Source organism: Camelus ferus, chromosome 4 (genome assembly GCF_009834535.1).
Source record: "Camelus ferus isolate YT-003-E chromosome 4, BCGSAC_Cfer_1.0, whole genome shotgun sequence".
NCBI classification, from domain to species: domain Eukaryota; kingdom Metazoa; phylum Chordata; class Mammalia; order Artiodactyla; family Camelidae; genus Camelus; species Camelus ferus.
Genome location: NC_045699.1, coordinates 59528948 through 59550845, shown reverse-complemented (window position 1 = coordinate 59550845; position 21898 = coordinate 59528948). Strand labels below are relative to the sequence as shown.

The 21898-nt window shown below is 46.7% G+C and overlaps 1 protein-coding gene across 9 annotated transcripts in view; it reads left to right on the top strand.

Annotated features, from left to right (window-relative positions):
- The window catches only part of ASTN2 (astrotactin 2), an 800822-nt gene that overhangs the window by 472769 nt on the left and 306155 nt on the right, over positions 1-21898 (top strand). The gene's annotated exons all lie outside the window — the stretch shown is intronic.

Sequence of the window (21898 nt, the reverse complement as noted above, 5' to 3'; positions counted from 1 at the left end):
GCCAAGGTAAAGGCACAGAGGACCGATGGTGGCCTCGTTTGCTTGGAGCTTTAGTGTGGAATGTGGGTTGGGGACACAGAAGACATGTGAGGATCTTTGTTGCCTATAGAAGAAGCTGGATGATTTATTTTATGGGAATGGCCTTGGGTGCTTGTCTAAAATACAGGTTCCACATCAGAAATTTTGATTCTCTAGAGGGAGGTTCGGTCCCAGGAACCTGAATTTGTAACAATTTAAAGAGTGTCTTGGAAGCACACTTGGGAAACATTGTCCTACAAGCTAAACTCCTTAGCCCAGCATCCAGTGCCTTCTTGGTCTGCCCCCTTTTCACTGCCACCTTCTCTTTACTTCATTCTACACTAGAGCCAAACGGATTAGATGCAATTCCTGAGCACACGTGCCTGTTTAATGCCTCTGAGCTGTTGCTCATGCCCTTCTTCTGCCTACAGTGAGTTGCTCCCCAAGCCACGCAGCAAACAAGTGGACCTCTTTCCAGATTTGTCTCCTTTCTGAAGCCTTTCCCCTCTTCCTATTGGAGAAATAACCCTGCTCTTGTGAAGATCCTTACTGTTTTTATATATGTACATCTATTACATCACCTATAATCATTTCTAGCACAGACTGACTTTTTCCAAGTTTATCCCACCCAGTAAGCTGAAGGAGAACTGAGGGAATCTGTTGATTCAGCTCAGCTCCCCATGGGTACTCATCTCAGTCAATAAGGAAGAAAGAAAGAGGCGCAGGAAGGGAGGAACGGGGCCAAGGATGAGAACAGCTGCTCTGGACGAGGCTCTTGGAAGAGACCAAGGGAAATGGAATGCACAGTCCGCTCTCCATGGCCAGGAGACCGATACAAAGAAGAAGCTTCTAGAGAATGAGATAATGCAACAAAAATGCATTTTAGACTCAAAGATCAACAGATCTTTGTAGGTGGATGGGTGATTGGAGATTTTATTGATGAGAATTCTTAGAATCATAAGTGGCAGAAACTCAATTCAAGCTAGTTCTGGCAAAAAGAGGCAGTATGTTGGCTCAAGTGGAAGTCTAGGCACCAAAGGATGGAGAGGCTCAAACAATGCCATGGGGATCCCTCTCTTCTCTCAGCACCACACCTCCTCCATGCAGGGAGTCCTGCAGGACACGGACATCTATCTCCTAGTCCCTTCAGCCAAAGTCAAAGGATCTCATCTCATTGGGCCAATGGGTTCTCATGCCCATCCCTGTACCAGTTACTGTGGTCATTTGGAAAGCCTGGGCTCATTCCAGAACCGCTTGTACCTGGGGGATGGGCTAGTGGCAGCTGCACCTGTAATATATGGTAGTGAGTTGTGGGAAGGCACAGATTCTCAGAGTAAAAGTAGGCTGCTAGTAACGGAAAATGGGGATGTGGACGATGGGTGGGAGTAGCAGCTGTCTGCTTCAGAGCGTCACAACCCAACTATTCATTTTGCGTATTGGAAAAGTGAGGCCTGGTGAGAGAGAGGAGGATTTGCTCAAGTCTTAGAGCTAGTCAGTGGACAAACAACTCAAGAGGATGTTCCAAATCATTGGTGGTGTCTCCCCAACACCAGGCTGATATTTCTGATAGGATTAAATTGTCTGTCTCGTCTCCCCCTTTTCCATCAGTTCTCTTTCTGAACTAAGCTCCTTCTTGAGGATAGATGTCCCAGAAGAACGAAACCTCACAATGCAGAGATGTGTGTGTGTGTGCGCGTGGAAGTTGTCTCTTTTCCCCCTCTCATTAATATAAACTGGAGAAATAAAAAGAGAGAGAGAAAGAAAGAACATTTGTTCCCTGGAGGTTAAGAGAAAATTCAATAGTCTGATGAGGTTGTCAAGGACCTTCCTTTCCTGATTAAGGATCTAATCTTGAAGTAGCAACTTAAGGGCTCAGCGGATAGGAGGCAACCTCTCCTCTGTGCCTTCAGAACAGGTGGGGAAATGCCCACTTTAAATTTAAAGCCTGTCATTTCTCTGTAGACTCTCCATCATGCCTGCAAAGACAAAATTTTTCTTACAGCCCCTCTTCTAAGAAACTTCATCTGGCAAAAAGATAATAATACCTTACACTTTTAGAACACTTCAGAGTTCTCAAGGTATGTCTACATCCAGTAATTCATCTTCACAACAAACCTGACCCGTGTGGGAAGCAGACCGACTTTCCAAGGTCTCACCACAAAGTGGCAGGATGGAGACCCAAGAACAAGTCTCTGATGTTAGTTAGTCCCAAAGCCATTTTGGGTTGCTTTCCTTTGGAGCTGAGAGGAGGTGGCAGCAAAGAACCCTGGAAAGAAGGTTGGTCTGAGTGAATTGGGTTCACGCCCTGAGTTGGTCATTGGTGAGCTTTAGAATCTGCATGGATGTTATTAGCCTCAGTTTCTTCATTTTTCCAATGGGAACAAAAACTCTTGAACACGTATGTTTTCTGAAAAACCGAAGAAGGTAACTGGAAATGATGTGGGATTTACAGAGTGCCATTATGTGTGAGATGATGAGGCCACAGTTACTGATGTATTTATGTAGTGGATATGCTCTTTGGGGTCACAAAAAATGCAGGAGCACAGCGTATTTTATTTTCTATAGTGTTTCTACAACTGAATTTTATTTCCTTTCAGCTCCGTCCATTGGTAGTGAAAATTCAAGTCTAGTCAATTTAGGTGTTTTGCCTTCCTGAACATCTGTAAGTTCAAGGGGGCTGATATATGCCTAATGCATGGATGGAAGTGAAGGGAATGCATGGTACTGGACCATCACTGCTCAGTTCTAGTACCTGCTGTCTCATCTGGCCCTTTTCCTTCACCCTCCTTCCTTTCTAGTCTATGCCAGGACCTCCTTGTTCCACCTGATGTATGGGTATATGGTCCATCCTGGAATCTGCTACTGTGTTCTTTTCATCCCCCCACAGGTCACATGAGGCCAGCTGGTTCTAACCATCAGATAGCTCCTCATTCTACTGAGGGTGGGAGGAGTGGCCAGAAGCTTTTGTATCCCCCTGAGGGCATGAGGGTCTGAGGGGAGTTGGCTGAAGCCCTCTTAATCTAGACTGACCATGAAGGCATTTGTAAATGGCAACTTTCCTACCAGGGAAGAACACTTGACCACATTTACTGTCTATCAGACACTATCTGGCAAGTTTGAGACACAGACCCCCCCTTTGCCTTCAGATCCCTCAAACTCATCTGATTTTCCACGGCCCTCAGCCTCTTCAACCACCCATGTCATTAGCCTGGTGGGAAGAGAGCACAGGGTCTTGTTTGGTCTCTTTTGCAGGATCATCTTGTTTGACTTCCAACACTGCTCTCTTCCCTCAGCTCATAGAATCTTTATGGGTAGGAGGGAGGTCACTTCTCTAACAGATCACAGATTCTTTCTTTTATTGTCATTATTATTATTATACCTTCTAATTAGACCTCAGCTTCTGAAACCTGAATTTTTTTTTTAATTGCCTTCTCTTTCTTGGTATTCTGTTTCTGCTGTCATCTTCTCCTGGGATAATGTGGTCCTCAAGCATCTAGTTGCCCAAATTGGGGAGGGTCATAAGGTGTGTGGTAGACAGAATAATGGCCCCCTTCCAGGGATGTCCGCATCCTAATTCCTGGAACCTGCGAATCTGTTACCTTACGTGACAAATAGGGAATTAAGTTCATCTATGGATTTAGGTTGCTAATGAGCTGAATTTTGAAGAGAGAGATTATCCTGAATGATCAGGGTGATCCCAGTGTAATCAGAGTCCTTAAATGTGGAAGAGGGAGGCAGCAGAGGAATTTAGAATGATACAGCCTTGCTGGCTTTGAAGATGGACGAGGACGTATTAAGCCAGGAAAGTCTCTGGAAGTTGAATGAGGCAAGGAAATGGATCCCACCCCCCTCCCCAAGCCTCCAGAAAAGGAATGTAGCCCTGCTAATACCTTGAATTTAGCCCAGTGAGACCTTTTTTTTTTTCTCTTGTACTTCTAATCTGTAGAGCTGTAAGAAAATAGATTTGTGTTTTTTAAACTGCCAAGTTTATGACAATTTGTTATAGCAGCAATAGAAAACTCATGCAAGTGAGCAATAATATGGGGAGAGAGGTTGATCTGGGAGGTAATATATAAAAATTATCCTGTTATTTTGTTGTTCAGTTACTTGCAGGGAGACCCTCACCTCTTGACTAGGGATGGAGAAAGTAACAATGAACGAAGCATCAAAAGAGGGAAGGAGAGAGTGTGTCCCCCTTCAGTATGCTAAAGAGTGAAAAATTGTTATCTCTGAGAGGAGGTATAAATGTGACAAACATAACGATGTCAGCAAGGCACAGTTTGAAAAGTAAGCTGTGGTTCCATCTATTCTGTGTGGCAGTATAAACACTGTGAAATTTTAATCAAGATAGAGGGCAAAACCAGAGAAGTCTGTACGCACTTAATCATGACACCCTGTGGAGGACGTGTCCACCATCTCTGAGCAGCTGCTGCCCCCTGAAGCATTTGGCTCCTGCTGCTCCTCTGTGTCATCCTGGTTTTCTCAGCTGCGGAAGGGGCTGTTTATTGGACTCCACCCCAGACAATCTGGTGATCAAAATGCATCCTCCTCAGCCCCTTTTGAAATGTCAGTTCACAGCTCACCTGCACTGGTCCAGCGATCTGTTACTACAGAACAAGCTACCCCCAAACTCAATGGCTTAAAACAACTATTTTGTTCTGTTCACAGCGTTGTGGGTCAGGAACATGGGAAGGGCTCAGCGGGGTGATTTGTCCCTGGCCCTCGGTGGGGGGGGGGGGCTATCTGGAGCTGTAGTGTTTGCTTTGTGGAGGACCCCTGCGCTTCCCAGTGAAGGTGAGTGCTGGGACCGGCGCAGCTGATCCTAGCTCTGCTGGACCTCGGCGGGAGCTGTCAGCCAGAGTGCTTGCTCGTGTGTCTCCATTTGGCTTGGGCTTCTCGTGCCATGGAGGCTGGGTTTGCGGACATCTCAGATCAAGTGCTCCAAGAGCCTAGGCAGAAGCTGCGTATCTTCTTAGCGCCCAGCCTCAGAAGTCCCAGGACATTATTTCTGTCACACTGTTAGTCAAACAGGTCATTAATTTCTTGCCAGATTCAAGGGAGGGAAACCAGACTTCACTGGTTCGTGAGAGGAGTCGCCAAGACTGTGTGGCCATCTCTAAGCGACCCATTTTCCTGCAGTGTGGACCCACCAAGCAGGGCTACACAACAGGAAGGGGCCCTGGAGATCTTCCAACCAGGCTAGCACCTCTCCCACTCTACAGACAGAGAAATAAAGGGCTAGGAAGATGCAGGGATCACTCAAGGTCATGGAGGGAAGCAGTAATGGAATCAAGATTTGATCCCAAAATTCCTTCCATGCAGTTGTATCTTCCAACAGTCATGACATTTTAGCATCGCCTTGGCCACTGTAGCAGTCCAAATCCTGACTTAGCAACCCCGTATCCAGCACGGCGAACGGAACAGGAGATGCAAGAACAAGAGCCCCACCTGGTTTTATAAAGACAGGATGGGCTTCAGGGGGGCTTGTGTGACCCTGAACTTTGTATCTCTGCACAAGAATACCAACAGGGCCGATGTGAGTGCTGGGGAGAAGCGAGGTGATGTGGGAGAGAACCAGCACTCATTATGCACCTACTATGTGCCATCTCACTTATGTTCATGGCAGTTAAATGCTTATAACTCTCTCCCTAGCTGAGTATTATTATATCTCTTTTGCAAAAGAAGAAAGCTAGTATTATAAGAGCAACCATCCACACAGTGACTGTGTGCCAGACATGATTCTAAGTGCTTTGCTTATTTTAACCAATTTAATTCTCACAGTCATCCTGTGAGCTAGGTTTTATGATTATCTTCACTTTCCACATGAGAAAATTGAAATGGTCTGGTAGGAAATGGGAGTATGTGGGAAAACACAGACATAGGAGGGTGGGAAAGGGGGGGCAATGCTAGAGGCCTTCATAGAAATTTAGGACTGAAAGAGGTGCAAGGATTTGCACGCTTGGTGGATCCTATGGAGCAATGGTATCTTTTAGGAGGTATGTCTAATGTCAGTTCCCAGTCCTGTCTCTGAATTCCATATCAGTCCCTCTCTGCTCCACCCACTACAGATCACCCAGCCACCTCCCCTTATCCTTTTTTTTTTTTTTTTTAACAATTTTGACCTAAAAAGCCATCTGGCCTCCCAGATATGAGGAAGGACCAGAGGAACCCTGATTGCCCTGAAATGCTGATAATAACGACAAGAAAATGCTGCCTTTTAAAAAGTCAAAATGAATAAAGATACAGATTTTCATTGATTATAGGTCAGGCCCCTCTATGGCAGTGCTCAGAGGGAGGCAGACTCTGGCATCTGGTTCAGTTAGGGAGAGAGAGGCTGCTTCTCTCCATGCCTCATGCTTTCCCTCTTTAATGACTCAATTGGACTGTAATTAAAGGAAACAAAACTCAAGAAGAGTGGGGAGAACAAGTGAGGGGGATCAGAAGAATGAGAAATAACTTTGGAGCATAGCCCAGGCCCTGCTGGCCGGGAACCTGGCCCTGTGTGCCCGGCATCCTGCCCTCCTTGACGGGTGGAGCAGGGCTGAACCTAAGTGGGTCCAGACCCTGGGAAGCATGTCCTCCTCCCCAGAAATGGACTCTCCATCCCTGCAGGTCAGCCACCGGCGGTGTGATGGATTCATGGAACAACCAGGTTAGGCTTTACCAGAATCCAAAATAGGAGGGACAATGCTTGTCACATTTTTCTTATTAAAAATCTTTAATACAAATGTGCAGAGTCAGGAGGCAGAGTGTCTTTATAGAGACTCTTTCAGAGGGAAAGAGTTATTCCTTTTAAATACAAGGAATCAGTATTTAAAGGGTGAAGCATCTCTTACATGATATCCTCATCAGAGTGCCTTCCGCTCAAACAGGTCCATAGAGAATTTTCTATATGAACCGTCCTCAGTAATACTAGTACTGACAGCATTAATTAGTTGATGCTACTGATAGACAAATCAAAGCTGTCAATCATATCAATAACAGTATCACTGATGGAGATGCAGATAGAGAGTGTGTGAGTGCTGATTATGGGCCAGGCCCTGGGATAAATGCTTAAAATGCATCATCACAGTGAATCCCCATAGCTACTAGATGAGGCGGAAACTGTTAGTACTCCTGTATCGTCCACGACAGAAGCGATTCATAAAGCATGAGAAATTTGACCCAGTCCAGCCAGCCAGGTGAAGGCAGAGCTGGAATTCAGACCCAGGTCGATCTAACTGCAAAGCCACTTCTCTTACCTCATCACATGGCGATTTCCAGAGGCTGAGGATAGTTCCCCAGGGATAAAGCAAATGTCCCCATGTCAGGGAGCCTACAGGGAGGGGACACTGCCTTCTCGCCACCCTCCTTCCAGTGTCCAGGGTTCCTTCTTCCTCCTCTGGAGCCGAGAGATCTGGGGGAAGAGAAAGGGAATGAGTATGGGAAAGGGGGCGGGGAGGGTCAGAGAAGGAAATTGCCAAAGAAGGAAACTGGAACTGTACCTGCTGACTCAAGTCCCTGCACGCAAGGCTCAAACTCTGGGGGATGAAAAGGAAGGGAGCTGTTTCTCAGTTGGGATTTGTGCTTTGTGAACTTCAAGTGAAGTCTTCCTCCCTTCTAGGTGTTGGGGGTGAGGGGGTGTGGTACGGGGTTTCCAAGGTTATAATATGTGGCATTCTCATAAAGCCTAGGCACCCTTTTATGATATTAAGCATTTTATTCCTCCCATGACATTTGAAGCCTTCTCTGTTTTTTCCCCCTTATTTTATTTATTTGGGACCTGAATTTGCTGGGTCTGATGGCATTTCTGGTAAGTTGTTTTTATTGCATGGAAGTCATTATCTGCTAAAGTCAGGGAACAGCCCCTGCCCTTCCAAAGTGATGAGTTTTACCCTTTGCTTCCTGGAAAGATGGCATGGGATAAGACAGCCCCAAATTGGAGGCAGGAAATAGGAGCTGTTGTCCTGGCCCTGCCACCTGTTGGCTGCAAGCATGGAATAAATCCCTTTGCAAAAGGTGGTGGCCACCTGTGTCGACTGCAGGCTGGAACTTGGAGACGGAGCTGGGGACCAGCCTGGGGAGGCGCTGATGAATTGCTAAGGGTTCTTACAATTCCTGAAATCTGTGACTTCATGATATTTGTTCCTGGAGGGCAGTGATTCTAACATTGGAAGGGTCTGAGGGCAGGGACTGGCAACATGGGTGAAGGGTGGGCTTAACTCACTGGCTGGTGGGAAAACAAATATACAGTGAGGGGTGGGGAGTGGTCATCTCCATCCCTTCGCCTCCCTTTTGTAAGCATCTCTGGAGTCGTCTCTGGTGTTGTAATTGTGTGTTTCATGCACCTGCCTCAAACATGTTTTCACTTAGGAAAGCTGCCCCAAGAGAGATAAATTTCCTCCTACCATCACCCCTACCTTCGGGAGATCAATAGAGTGCTTAAGAGAGCACATTTTCTGGCATCAGAAAAACCTGGTCTCAAAACTCACTCTGTCACTCACTAGCCATGTGACCTTGGGACAGATTACTTGAGGCCTCTGAGTCTCGGGTTCCTGTTGAGTAAAATGGGGATAGTAATACCCGATAAAGCTATTAGGACTGACCGATAGGCCGGCACCTGGCCCTAAGTAGGCAGGAAGCATCATCACACTTATTGTTATTACTGGCTATTTCACGCAGGGATGATGATGGTGGTGGTGGTGGTGGTGAGGACAGCTTGAGTTGTTCGAGTGCTCGCTGTGTTCCAAAGCCTCTGCCATGGGTCCCCTTATTGTCCATTTTCTTACAGATGGGAAAACTGAGGCAGGGAGAACGGAAGTAACTCACTCAGGTTCACACATCTCTTAAATTCTAGAGCGGGGGATTTCAGCCAGGCAGCCCGATGCCAGAACCCTCATCCTTAACCAAGGCAAATTCTCCATAAACATCATTTGTAGTGCCTGATTTTCATGCGCGGGAATATTCCATCATTTACTTTTGTCTTATTGTTGGGCATTTGGAGTGTTCCAACTTTATTATAAACAACGTTCTCTGTGCATCTTTGGGCACAAGGCTCCCTCTGTGTTTTATTGCCTTAGAATACATTTCCAGAAGTCTGTAAGGATAGTTTCAAATTGCATTTGTGTTCCATGATTTGGGTGAAGGCGTGGGATGGATTAAAATGAAAAGGAGCAACACTAACTCTGGTTTTCCGGACTTTCTCTGATTTAGGGTGCTGGTTTTTTGTTCTGGTTGCAGTTCAAGGGTGTTAGGCAAAAAGGGTCCTTGAAGAAGAGAGTGATAAAATAGAAATACTGCTTTAGGGAGTAGTGCCTGGTGAAGTGTGCAAATATGCATGTGGGAGATAGTCCCAGAGCAGAGGACTGGTGCAGCGATGAGTAAATGAGGTGGCAGGGCTGTCATCCCTTTGAGGACATGAAGGGGTCAGTGGCAGTGGCTGCAAAGTTCTTAGTGGCTGTGCTGAGCGCCTGTGAAGAAGGAAACCAATGCTGATAATTAGACAGCTTTTCTTAGCTCTGAGATGAAAGCCGAGAATACTTGTGCTTGTCTTAATTATAGTAATAGAATTTTTCCATTTGTAAGGTATTTTCCCCATCCAGTCTTAAATCTTTGTTGTTGTTGTTTTTCAGTCTTCTTTTAAGTTGCGCATGCTCATTGTAAAATAAAATGAAACAAATTCAAACTTTGTTGAAGTGTATAAAGAAAAAAAAAAGTAAGGTTCTCTTTATCAATTATTCACTGTAGAGATAACCGTGCTAAACTTTGGTCTATATATATATATATCTTTCTATACATTTCCCTCCATGCATATGCAAATATAAATAAGAATTTATATATGTAAGTATAAAAATGGAAGCATCAAAAGTACACAGTTGCGGTTTGGGGGGGTAACTTTCTATGTCAGCACTGCATGTTTTATATATGCTTTTCAAAGAGCATTTCCCTTTTTTCTTTTTAAACTGACTCCCTAATTTGGTATGTAAACTTTTTTCCTTATGTTAAAAATAAAGATAAGCAAATTGAGACCGAAAAACAGGAGAGCTAGACTTGACTTGAATTCAGGTGTCCTAAATTCCAGCCGAGGACTCTCTCTTCCACACATGTAGTATCCTTCTTTTATTTTATATCTCTTATCCTGGGTCTTGAGATAAGTGGATGGAAATGATGTCAGCATCATTACTGTTAATTTGAAGGGTTGCCTTTTTTCCCTAGATTCTCCAGGGTCTCCCTGAATCCTTCCTGAGCCTTAATAAGTCTTCCCCCACTGCTCAGACATTCTTGGAGACTTTGTCCAGGGACAGCAAACAGTTAGTCTGGAGTTCAGGAAAAAGACTAACTGGACTCCTGCCACCAGCCACGATCGTGAAAACTTTTAGCCTTGAGGTAGCACACAGTGAGGAGGTTTCATAAAACAGTCGTTAGCCTTTCTCCTCACTGAGAAAATAGTACCTGGAGCGAGTTATATGTTTCTTGGGAAGCGGGCTAGTTAATCAGAATCCCAGTATAGAGGAAAGAGCAGACTTGGCTGTAATACAGAGTTGGAATCAAACTGCATTCCTGTCACTGGGAGGCCAGGTGACTTGGGGCAAATGGCTGACTGTACCTGAGCCTTTGTTATCTCGTCTGTCCACAAACTGGGAATGATCCCTACACCTTCTAGTGTTGTTGGCTGAGCCCTGTGTGAATAATTGGATACCAGCCGGACCCAGTTATGTAACCACACTTCCCAGAGCCAGTATGTATTGGATAGAGAGGAGCTTGGTGAGCTAGGAAGCACGAAATCCTTTTCTGGCTTCCATTGATCTTCAAGAATTCTCTTCACCCTCATGGAAAGGAAAGGTGATTTCAGGAGCCCACTGTCATGGGGATGACACAGACTAGGTATAACAGGACCCTCTATCTCACCGTGGCTCTGCTTATTATGTGTCCTTAGCCAAGCCCTGTATGCTTTCTACAAACTCAGAGACTTGAACTTGATTCTTCCTGGGGCTCCTTCCTTGCCCACAACAGTCCACAAATCAAAGCTGTGCTGGAGTCCCAGGAGGAAAAAACCCTGAAGGTCAGCCTGTGCAACGGCCATGGGACTTGCACCCCTCCCTACCTGCCCCAAAGGAGCTGTGCTTTCGTTCACAGTGAACCTCAGGGAGAAGATGGGGTTCTCCATACGGTGGAATTTCAGGCAGGAGTATGGTATCTGACCTCCATGATACTGTTGTTGCCTCATTTAGATAATGAGGCATCTCAATTAAAAACTTATTTGTTTCAATTACAAAATTATTATATGCACATATAAGAATGTTTAGAATACAGGGAGAGAAGAATGAAGAACAGTTTCTTCTGTACTTACATTACCTCCCCTAATCGCGTTAACGTTTTGGTATTTCCTTCTAGTAGCTTTTCTGTGTGATGTATATTTAGCAATTTTATTGTGAACTATAACAGACATATGGAAAAATGTGTAAAACATTACATACAGTTTTATCAGTGGTAATTTAGCAATACCCATCTACCCATCACCCAGGACAAGAATTAGAATATTGCCTGCATTCCACAAGCCCTCCCCTGACACACCTGCTGTGTCTCCACTTCCCATTTTAGCCCCTGTTCCCCTCTAGAAGTAGCCAGGACTCTGACCATTATGCTAATCAAGTCCGTTATCTTTTCTTTATAGTTTCCCCACCTGTGTATAACGTAAACAATGTATTTTGTTGCTTGTTGGTGGTGGATTTTCCAGCATTCGACACATCTCATTAAGCTAGGTAAAACCGATATCCTTCTTTGGTTGAGGCAAAAATTGGTTAACAGCAGGTCCACAGTTTTATTCAAATTTTAGCTGCATTCACAATGCAGCCCCTAGGTACCCACTACACATCGGACACTCTGTAGGCTCCCAAGCTACAGCGATGAACTGTGTCCTGGCAGCAGAGAGCTCACAGTCTGTTTACCTAGCCAAAAAACGATGCTTCAGTCCTGCCACCATGAATCACATGTGGATGCTTCCTTATGGCACGAACACACAATGAAGGCATAAACACATGATGAACTTTCTCCTTTCTTAAGGATTCCCCCTGGTATAGACTCTGGCCTAAGCTACTGCCTCTTGTCCTTTGAATCTTTGGGGCCCACATGATCATGTGTGGGTTTTTTTCTTTTTTCTTTTTTCCAGCTGGTCTAAAACCTTGCAAGCGTCTTCTGAGGCATATTTTAAAATGCTACATCCTGAGTTCATCCTGGGTGAGAGGAAAACCTTTGAGGCAGGGGGTGGGGGTGGAGAGAGAAAAAGAACAAATGTCTCTTAAGCTGCTTCTCAGTGTAACTTTGGATCTTGGAATCCTCACAGCACCCCAGCCAAATGCTAAAGCCATCCCCATCCTGAGAGTGCGGAAGCTAGCTCAGGAAGGGGAGTGGTGTGCCCAGTGTCCCTCAGATGGGCATCGGTGGCATTGGATCAGAAACTGAATCTGAGGGGCTCCAGTAACCTTTGATGGAAAAGTTGAGAACTGTGGTGGGGGATGAGCTTCCTGGAGCACAGATCCCTGTCGTACCGATTGACAGCATTAGGCAACGAAATGTCAGTGTTCTCACATGCACAGTGCTGCACTTCAGCGTGGGGTGAGGGGAGAGTTCAGTGGGATGGCATGTACAAGCCCAGAGTCTGGCCTGTATTTAATACTCAGTAAATAGGTGCTAGAGCACAGAGTCAGACAGGAGGTTGGGGAGGTTATGGAAATAAAGGCTTGCAGGATGCTGCCGTGAGGCTGGATGGTTAGTGCCTTGCTGTGGGTGGCAGGGATGTGAGAGCATCAGAGGTGATGCTTCATTCTTAGCGCTTGTGAGTTCCCATCCACCCACCTCCATTCCCGAAATGTTGGCTTGGGGAACCTCAGGGTCCAACGCATATGACATCTGTCTCCATTCCGGGGTGGATTTTTTTTTTTTTTTTTTGGTCTTCTTTCTCTTAAATTGCTCTCTGCGACAAAAAAGATAAAATATGCAAACTGCGCAAAATTACACTCAACATACGCTGAATAAATATATACCCACAGAAGCATATGTTCAATGGTTGCTGCTCCCTGCTTTTCAAAGCCAACTAGCTTATAAAATCATCCTTCACGCAGAGTCCTGGTGATCAATGAGAAGATGCGGGGAGAGGATCAGCCTCAAGCTGCAAATCGAGTTTTTAGTTACAAAGGATGGGGAAGGAAGGGAGACCAGCCCGTGAAACCCAGTAGGCACTGAGCAGTCCGTTTCTCCAGCCTGTCTTACTAAAGACCTGGCTCTGGCCCCTGGGTGTTTGGCTCTTGACACGACACCAGAGAGGGTGAGAGGGGTTCTTTGGAGTCCAGCTGTGTGGGTCTAAATCCTAACTCTGCCACTCACAGTGTCGTACTGGGGCAGGTTGCCTTAAACTTCCTTGTTTTAGTCTCCCAGTATCCAAAAACATTGGGTAACATTATAGTACCTACTTTTCATGGTCATTGCATGAAGAAGTGTAGCCAATGGCTTAAGGAAACACTCTGGTGCTAGATTTTCTGCCTCCACCACTCCCTGGAAATGTGACTTTGGGCATGTTAACAAACCTCACTGTGCTTCATAATCCCCTAAGTGGGCATGATAATAGTTTCCGCCACCGACGGCTGCTGCGAGGAAGGGATGAGTTAATGCACATTCAGTGCTTAGAATGGAACTGGCTCTGTAGTAAGTGCTCAGATAATGTCCAAAAGCTGTTTTCCCCAGGTGCCCCCTTGGGCACAGGTCTGTAAAAGACATTCCTTGTCAAAACACCCTTGGCTCCATGCCACTCACAGAGGAAATAGGACAGGAGAGAGAAATCCAAGCATCTACAGTGTTGACCTGGAGCAAGTCATTTCTCTTCTCCAACCCTCAGTTTCCCATCTGTGGGTGGTGAACATAGTAGTGCATCCTTTTCTGAGTGGTTGGGGGAGACTGGATAAGATACCCTCACAGTGTGTCTGGCACATGAGGAGAGCATCGTCAAACTCTGTTTCCTTCCCTGCACCCCGCACCCTTTAACCACAAAGTGCCTAAACCCAAGTGTTAGTTGGTGAGAGCCCTTACCTTGACGAGAGAGTCTTCGCCGAGTCTGGCCATCAGCCCAGCGGGCACAGCGTCGGGGTGGTTTTGCAGACCTCAGCCTAGCGTGTCAGCCTCCGCGCCACCCCACACCGACTCACCGCGTGACCTTGGCAAGTCTTCTTCCATCTCACACCTCAAGGTCCTCTTCTTCCAGCTGGGATCTGAGTCTCTATCTTGCAATCACACGAAGCTGGAACAATGTAAGGAATGGAAAAGTGCTTTAGAAACCTGACTGCACGCGTGACAGTCAGCCTAGCGCGACCTGAGGATATCTCAGCTCTGCCGCTTACTTGCCCTCTGCCCTTGGGACGAGTTGCAAAAGCTCTCTGCGTCTCAGTTTCCTTCTCTGAAAAACGAGGAGAGTAGTGGTACCTGCACCATCAGACTGTGCTTAACAGTCTGAGTTAATATTCACAACACAGTGAGAACCGTGCCAGCACACGGTAAGCACTATTAAGTGTTAGCTATTATTATTATTAATGAGCTATACAAAGGCTATTTATTATCATCTCCAGACAGTTATTGAATAGACATGCTTCAGGACTCTTGGCAGATTTCCTTGGGAAAGTGCTCCCTGGCCTCCCTTCTGTCAGCTCTTGGTGCTTCTTCCCACCAAATAAAAACCCTCAAAGAAGGTAAGGATATGTGCATTTCCAGTTACTTTTCTCTCCACGCCTCACCTCTCCCTTCTTTGGAATGGAGGCTTCTTGAGAGCCGATGCTAAGGTTTTGTAAATGTTACGGCCTGGAGGGCAGCTGGCTTTGAATAAGCATATGCTGAACTGAACACCCAGTCCGTGCAGGACCCTGGGGAGCTCCAGGGAGTTGCAGAAGGCTTGGTGACTCCCACCACAAGGATGCCTGGCCATTTGGAGAGGCTGTAGGGATGAGCTGCAAGCAGTGTTCTCAAGCCATTCCCACTAGCATGACCATCTCCCTGGTTCCCCAGCTCAAGTGCCACTGACAGTCAGAACCTACCACCTGACCTCTCTGGGAATGCCTGTCAGCCTCATGCAGAAAACTCGGAATATCCAAGCTGGAAGGGTCCTTGGAGACCAGCTGCCACCTTTCTCATTGAACAATGATAAGACTGAGGGCTGGAGAAGGGAAGTGCCCAAAGCAGGGATCGTAACCTGTGTCTCCTAACTCCCTGGGCTCCTCTGATGGGGAAGATAAGTGACCATGAATTCAGGCAGCTAGCCATGATTAGCACGATGTGAGCAAATTTAACCATGCATTTTGACACTACTGGCACACCTCGTTTCATTTTTATTTATTTTTTAAAGTGTTTTTACCTTTAATGGAGGCACTGAAGATTGAACCCAGGACCTCATGCGTGCCAAGCACATGGTCTGCCAGAGCTTTACCCCCAAGCCCAGTCCCCGACCTTGTTTTGTTGTGCTTTGCTTTATTGTGCATCACAGCTGTTGTGGTTTTTATGAACTGAGGTTTTGTGGCCCCACTGCTTTGTCAGATGATGGTTAGCATTTTTTTAGCAATCAAATATTTTAAAATTAAGGGATGTACATTGTCTTTTCAGACAAAGTACCCTTGCATGCTTAATAGACTACAGTGTAGCGTACCCGTAACTTTCACATGCACTGGAAAACCAAAAAATTCATCGGGCGTACTTTATTGCTACATTCACATTATTGCAGTGTTCCAGTGAACCTGCAACGTCTTTGAGGGCTTCCTGTGTTGCTATTTCAGCACTGTTCTTGAACATAAACCAAAATAAGCCTCTCCGGGTTTACCCAGTTACTCCAGTCGGTCTAGATTCTCCTGGAAGTCGGGGACCACCGCCTGCTACTTCTTCGTGTCTCCGTGGGAAAGGGGTGGTGTGGGAGAGTGTGGGTTTGGAGTCAGAGACACCCATGTGTGCACCCCGGCTCTACTTCCAGAAAGCGCAGTGACATGGGAAAAGCACTTCTGGCCCTAAAACCTGTTTCATCTTCTGCACAACTGGGCCAGTGGTAGCAGACCCCCAGGACTGTGGGCTTCAGCAAAGCAGAATCGGGAAAACACCTCGTGTAGTGCTGGGCCCGCAGGAGGTGCTCGGAGGGTTTGGATTTCCTTTCTCGCGTCTTCAGCCAGAGTGTGTTGAAGCCACACAAATGGCTGGCATGTGGGGAGAGTGGCCTGTTGGTATTTCACTGGAACTCAAGCCAAAAACTAAGCAACATAACCAGGCATTTTATTATATTCCAAAAATATTTACCAAACGTCAAATATTGAGCAGTCATAATCATAATAACTAAACTTTTTATAATAATCGACATTTTACCCTGGATCAGGCACTATGTTAGGGACATTAAATGTCTCACTTCCCCCACCCCCCTCACAGTTCTACTTAGTAGCTATAATTAGGCTCAACATGTTAATGAAGTGACTGACTGATGTTACACGGCTAGTTAAATGGCAGCACCAGGTGGGATTCGAGCCCGGGCCTGCCTGACCCCCAAAGTCCACACAAGGTGTCTCCCTGAGCTGTGCTGGGCACTGGGACAGTGCTGAGAAGAGGAAGCTGTGTGTGTTCCACTCTCTGTCCTAAAATAGCCTGTGGACTCATAGGGAGACATGCTGTGACCCAGAAACCGTCCTGCCTGGCAGAGCAAAGTTTGCACTAGAAGAATAATTCACGTGGGAGGGAAGGGAAATGATTCTCACTGACTCCAGGCATCAGAAGGAGGCAGGAACTTCCACACGGGACTTCTCATCCGTGGTGGCACCTAGTGTTCCCAGCAACCCCGGGAGATATTTATTGTCAAGTCCATTGTAAAGTGGGGAAACCAAGATCAGAAAAGTGGTGATGTGCCCAAAGCCACACAGCTGGGAAATAGCAGCGTCTGGATTAGACTTCATTTTTCTCTGTCTTCTCAGCATCCCTCCATTTCTTGAGTTCAGGGAGGGATCCGCGGAGGGGCTGTTTGAAGTGTAGCTTATAGGATACATAGGATTCTTTAGGAAGAGGAGGGCAGGCTCGGATGAGGGCATAGCATGGACGGAGGTGCTGAGGTTGGATCCTGCATGGAACAGGCACTGCTGGGTGTTGGCCCAGGTGGCTTCCATCCAGGTGGAAGGTCCTGTGAGGCTGGGTGGTGGTTTGGGAGGGAGCTCTCCTGGGGACTGAGGCAGGCAGGTTCTGCCTTCTCCACCTGGAGGTCTGAGGCCCCCTGGTGGTGCTGGCAGCTGCAGACCCATGTTCCCCAGGACTGCTGATCCCTGTAATCCTGTTCTGCCTGCCCGCCCCCGCTCCGTGTTGGCACTGCAGCCCAGCACAAATTGAGCGACAGCTGAGTTGGCATGAGTTGATTAAAACTCCCAGTAATTATGGGCTCTTGACTGGCCCGGTTGTCCAAATCAATGTCGGCAGTAATCGTCGGGCTAGCTGGCCCTGCTGACAGATTGAGGCTGAGGGAGGAGGGGCAGGGACGGGAACTGGCGGGGCTTCCCCACTCTCTCCCATTCCAGCCGGTCCTCCAGAGGCCTCCTGGGGCAGGAGCATTAGGCCCACTCAGTCTCTAATGAAAGGGGCTGTTCGTACTAAAGGACTCAGCTCCTGTGATCCTCACTCACCTCGCCCGCAAAACAGGTGTGTCTTAGAGGTGCCTTTGAGTTTTGTTGTGGGGCTTTGAAGAGATGGCATATGGGAAATATGTAGCACATGGTAGGTGCTCAAGAAATACCCATTCCACTTCCTTCCTCACTTCCTTCTCTCCTGCTTCCTCCTCCCAAGATTCTGTATCTGATCTGTACATCCAAGACTGCTGCCAGCCCCCTCTCTGAGTCCCCTTATAACTCATCACAGTGGCCTTCGCACAAGGTCCTGGGACTCATTGTGTAGCCCTGGTCACTCTGAGCCACTGTGATATCACAGACAGGCCGCCTCTGTGTGGATCAGGGCAGAGAGAGCCTCATTTATAATCAGAGAACCTTCAATGGTAGGCACAGTCTGCCTCTTCCTTGCTGTGTGACCTCAGGCAAGTCACTTGGCCTCTCTGGGCTTTAGTTTCCTCATCTACAGTGTGAACAGGATGATGGTGGGCCTACCTTGGCATTGTAGGCCTTCCTCGGCATTGTTTGGAAAAGCAAAAGCTGCCTGTGCCAGGATTCTGCCTACTCTCTGCATGTAATAGGTCCCCTTCCATTGCTTCCTGAATGTTTTTCCTATTTGGCAGAAAGTAACAAGGTATCCACAACATGAGGTACCCCTTTCTGAGCACCTGCCCTTGTGGCAGGTATGTGGCAGGTACGTGGTCCGGTTTGGCTCTCTCACAAGCCCAGAGAGGGAGGAGTTACTCTCTCCAGCGGAGAGATGTGGAAACCGCAGCTCGGAGAAGCCAGGCCACATGGCAGGGAAGCGGTTTGACCAGACTTCACTCACAGTTGTAGGGATGCTACTTAGCTGCCAGCGTGCACAGCCCCCCATTCACATTTCATCTCACTGTTGTCATCGTCTCATTTAATCCTGGCCATGATCTAATGGGGCAGTGCTCCTGTTAGGAGGCAGCGCTGTTCCCAGGAGGTAGCGCTGTTATCACGCTTGCACCGGCAATGAGCGAGAAGTAAGTGCTTGCTGAGCCCTTGGAGGATGACAACGCTTTGCCCGTGGTCAGGCAGGGTTGTGGAGGCATCCTTGAGATTTCTTAAAGCATGCTCTGTCACTTCAAAGGGGATTCTCCATTTTCTTCTGAAATAACTGTAGACCTGGTTCTCCCCTTTTCACGATTCATAGCTGCTTTGACAGAAACCAAGCAGCTCAGAGCTTAAAGGCCACTCCAACGTCCTGTTGCCCAACGTCTTTAGTTTTGTAGTAGAGGAAACAGACTCAGAGAGTGGGATGTACTTGCCTGAGGCCACCCAGCCAGTGAGAGACCAAGGCCAGGCAGAGTCGGACCTCAGCTCTCTGGAGAGCCATCCTGGTGCAGACGGGGGCTTGCTGGGATCAGGCGTATCTCCAGTGTCCCACCTGGCTGCCACTTTCCACTTATTACTTGAGGGTCAGAGCAGCTCTGTGATGAGCTCCAGGTGGCAGCTAGTAAGAGGTCCACTACCCCACCCTGCCTCTCAGGCCCCAGGCAGTAGGAAAGAATGGAGGTATCACTCCTGTCGCCTGGGGAGGGGCAGGTCTCTCCTCCAGCACTACCAGGAAATCCCTCGGGCTTGTTCTCTGTATGAATCACTCAGGCCCCAGGAAAAGTTACTCTCTTTTGTAAGTTGGTTGTTTTTCCTTCTGCTTAGAACAGCTGGTTCACCTTCTAGAACTGGGGGAGGGGTGGTGGAACAACTCATTACAAATTTTGCACTCGGAGCAATTTGCATTCCATAATTAATGAACATTAAAATGCATAATTACAAACAGAAACAAATAGCTTGGTGCTGATGAAAAGTCAGACTGGGCAGGAGAACAGAGCAGGCGTAGGGGAGGGAGGGGGAGGCAGAGAGCAAGGCAGGGCCAGCCTGGCATGGAAACAGTTAGGAATCCCCCAGCTGCCCCTCTCCCTGCTCAGACCCCTCAAGGCCTTAAGACTCAGGAATCTAGGCCCAGGGTCTTCCTGTGGGTTCTCGTCTGAGATGGAGCAGCATGGGGGCTGTGAAGCTCTGGAGCCCAGCTGTCCTGGGTTAGACCCCAAGCTCTCTCACCCACTTACTGTAAAATCTCAGGCAAAGGAGCAACACTCCAAAGAATGGGGTCATTATCAGATGGACCTGCCTCCTTTCTCCCGCCCTCTCCTTGTCCCACAGAGCCTGCCTCCCAAGGCTCCATCTGTGAGCTCTAAGAAAGTACTTAGAGATAACTGAATTCACTAACTGCAGTAGTCTCTTCAAAGTAGCAAATCAAATCACTTCACTCCTCCTGCCAACAACCCTCCAGTGCCTTCCAGTTGTGCTCAGAATAAACTCGAGATGCCTTCTCGTGGCTGAAGTCAGGGGTCAGCAGCTGTCTTGTATAAAGTACCCTGTAGTAAATATTTTAGGCTTTGCAAGTCACATGTGGTCCTTATGTGTGTGTGTCTGTCTCTTATATTCTTCTTTAAACAAAGAAAGAAACCAAAAACAAACAAACAAACAAAAACTTTAAAAAGTAAGGAAACATTTTTAGCTCCAGGGCTGTGCAAAAATGGGCTGTGGGGGAGATGCCTTTTCTCTGTTCCTCCCACTAAATACAACTAAAAACTCTGGAGGATATATGTAAAACAAATATAAGACTGTGGAAGAAGCCACACCAGCTGGGGTCTTTGAGACCCAAGGGAAGACATGATGGTCAATTACCTGGATTTTCTTTTTGCCTCATAATGTCCCAGGCTTGGAGCTGAAGGAGCCAGCAACTCAGAAATGCTGATAAAGACAAAAACAAACAAATGAAGAAAAAGAAGAAGAAAAAGCTGCTTTCTTCAGCCAAAGCATCAGGAAAAGGGCAGCCAACCAAGACAGAAAATTTAAGACACTAACCATTCAATTCCAGCTGAACATCACAGGAAAAAATAATAATAAATAATAACAGCATGGCCCCTCCTCCACCCACGCTAATAAAGGCCAAGTAGGGAACTAGGCTCCATCCTTAGCAGGCTGTAGTGAGATAATCTCACAACTCAGTCCCCCTCCCTGCTGTGGTGGTGGAGGGGTGGTATCAGAGAAGGCCAGGTAAGGAGCCAAGACTTTAATCCTCACTGAGAGGTAATGAGCAACCCTCCCACTCCCACCCAAGGGAGTCACTCCATCCAGAGTCAGTGGAGACTAAATGAAGAGCCTGGACTTCTACCCCAGCTTGCAGTAATAGGATGCTCTTCCCCCTCCCTGCTGAAATATTGCCAGAAGAGGCCTAGCAGAAAGTCAGGACCATTACCATTGATCAGGAGGAATGTAGCCACCCTCCTTACCCACATGGTATCAATGGAGGCCCAGTGGGGAACAGTAACTGGGCGTGCCTACCATTCCATCCAGGAAGGTATCAGTAAAGTCCTAATAGGGAGTCAGATGACCACCACCCCCTGCAGTAATGGGGACCCTTCTCTTGGGTGTCAGTGGAGGCCAAGTGGGGAAACTGGGATTCTGCCTCCCTCTGGCAGTGATAAGTTATGCTTCCCCTTTCCCCTGTTGGAGCAGTGTCAGAACAAGCCAGATTTTAAAAAAAAAAGAAAAGTTTAAATAAGATACGGAATTTTAAAATAATAACATAGCATAATGTCCCAATGTCTAGGTTTCCATTGAAAATCATTTGTCATACCAAGAACCAGGGAGATCTCAAACAGAGTGAAAAAAGACAACCAGTAAATGCCACTAACAAGATAACAGAGATACTAGATTTATCTGACAAATACATTAAGATATCCATCATAAAAATGCTTAAACAATTATAAACACGAATGAAAAAATAGAAAAATCTCAGCAAAGATGTAGAAGATATAAAGGAGGGGCAAATGGAAATTTTATCACTGAAAAGTACAAAAATTGCATTTAAAAAAACACACAGGGGATTGACTCACCAGCAGAATGAAGAGGACAAGGAAATAACCAGTAAACTTAAAGATAGAACAATAGAAATTACTTACTCTGAATATTGAGAGAAAATAGATTGAAAAAGAAAACGCTCACAGTCGCAAAGGTCTGTGGGATTGTAAAAAAGATTTAACATTTGTGTCATTGGAGTCCCAGAAGAAGAAAAAAAGAGAATAGGACTGGAAAAGGTGCCAAAGAAATAATAGCTGAAAACGTATCCAGTTTAGCAAAATGAATCATTTTGCAGTGACTCAAAAAGCTGGGCAAACTCAAGGGTAAACACAAAGAAATCCACACCAACA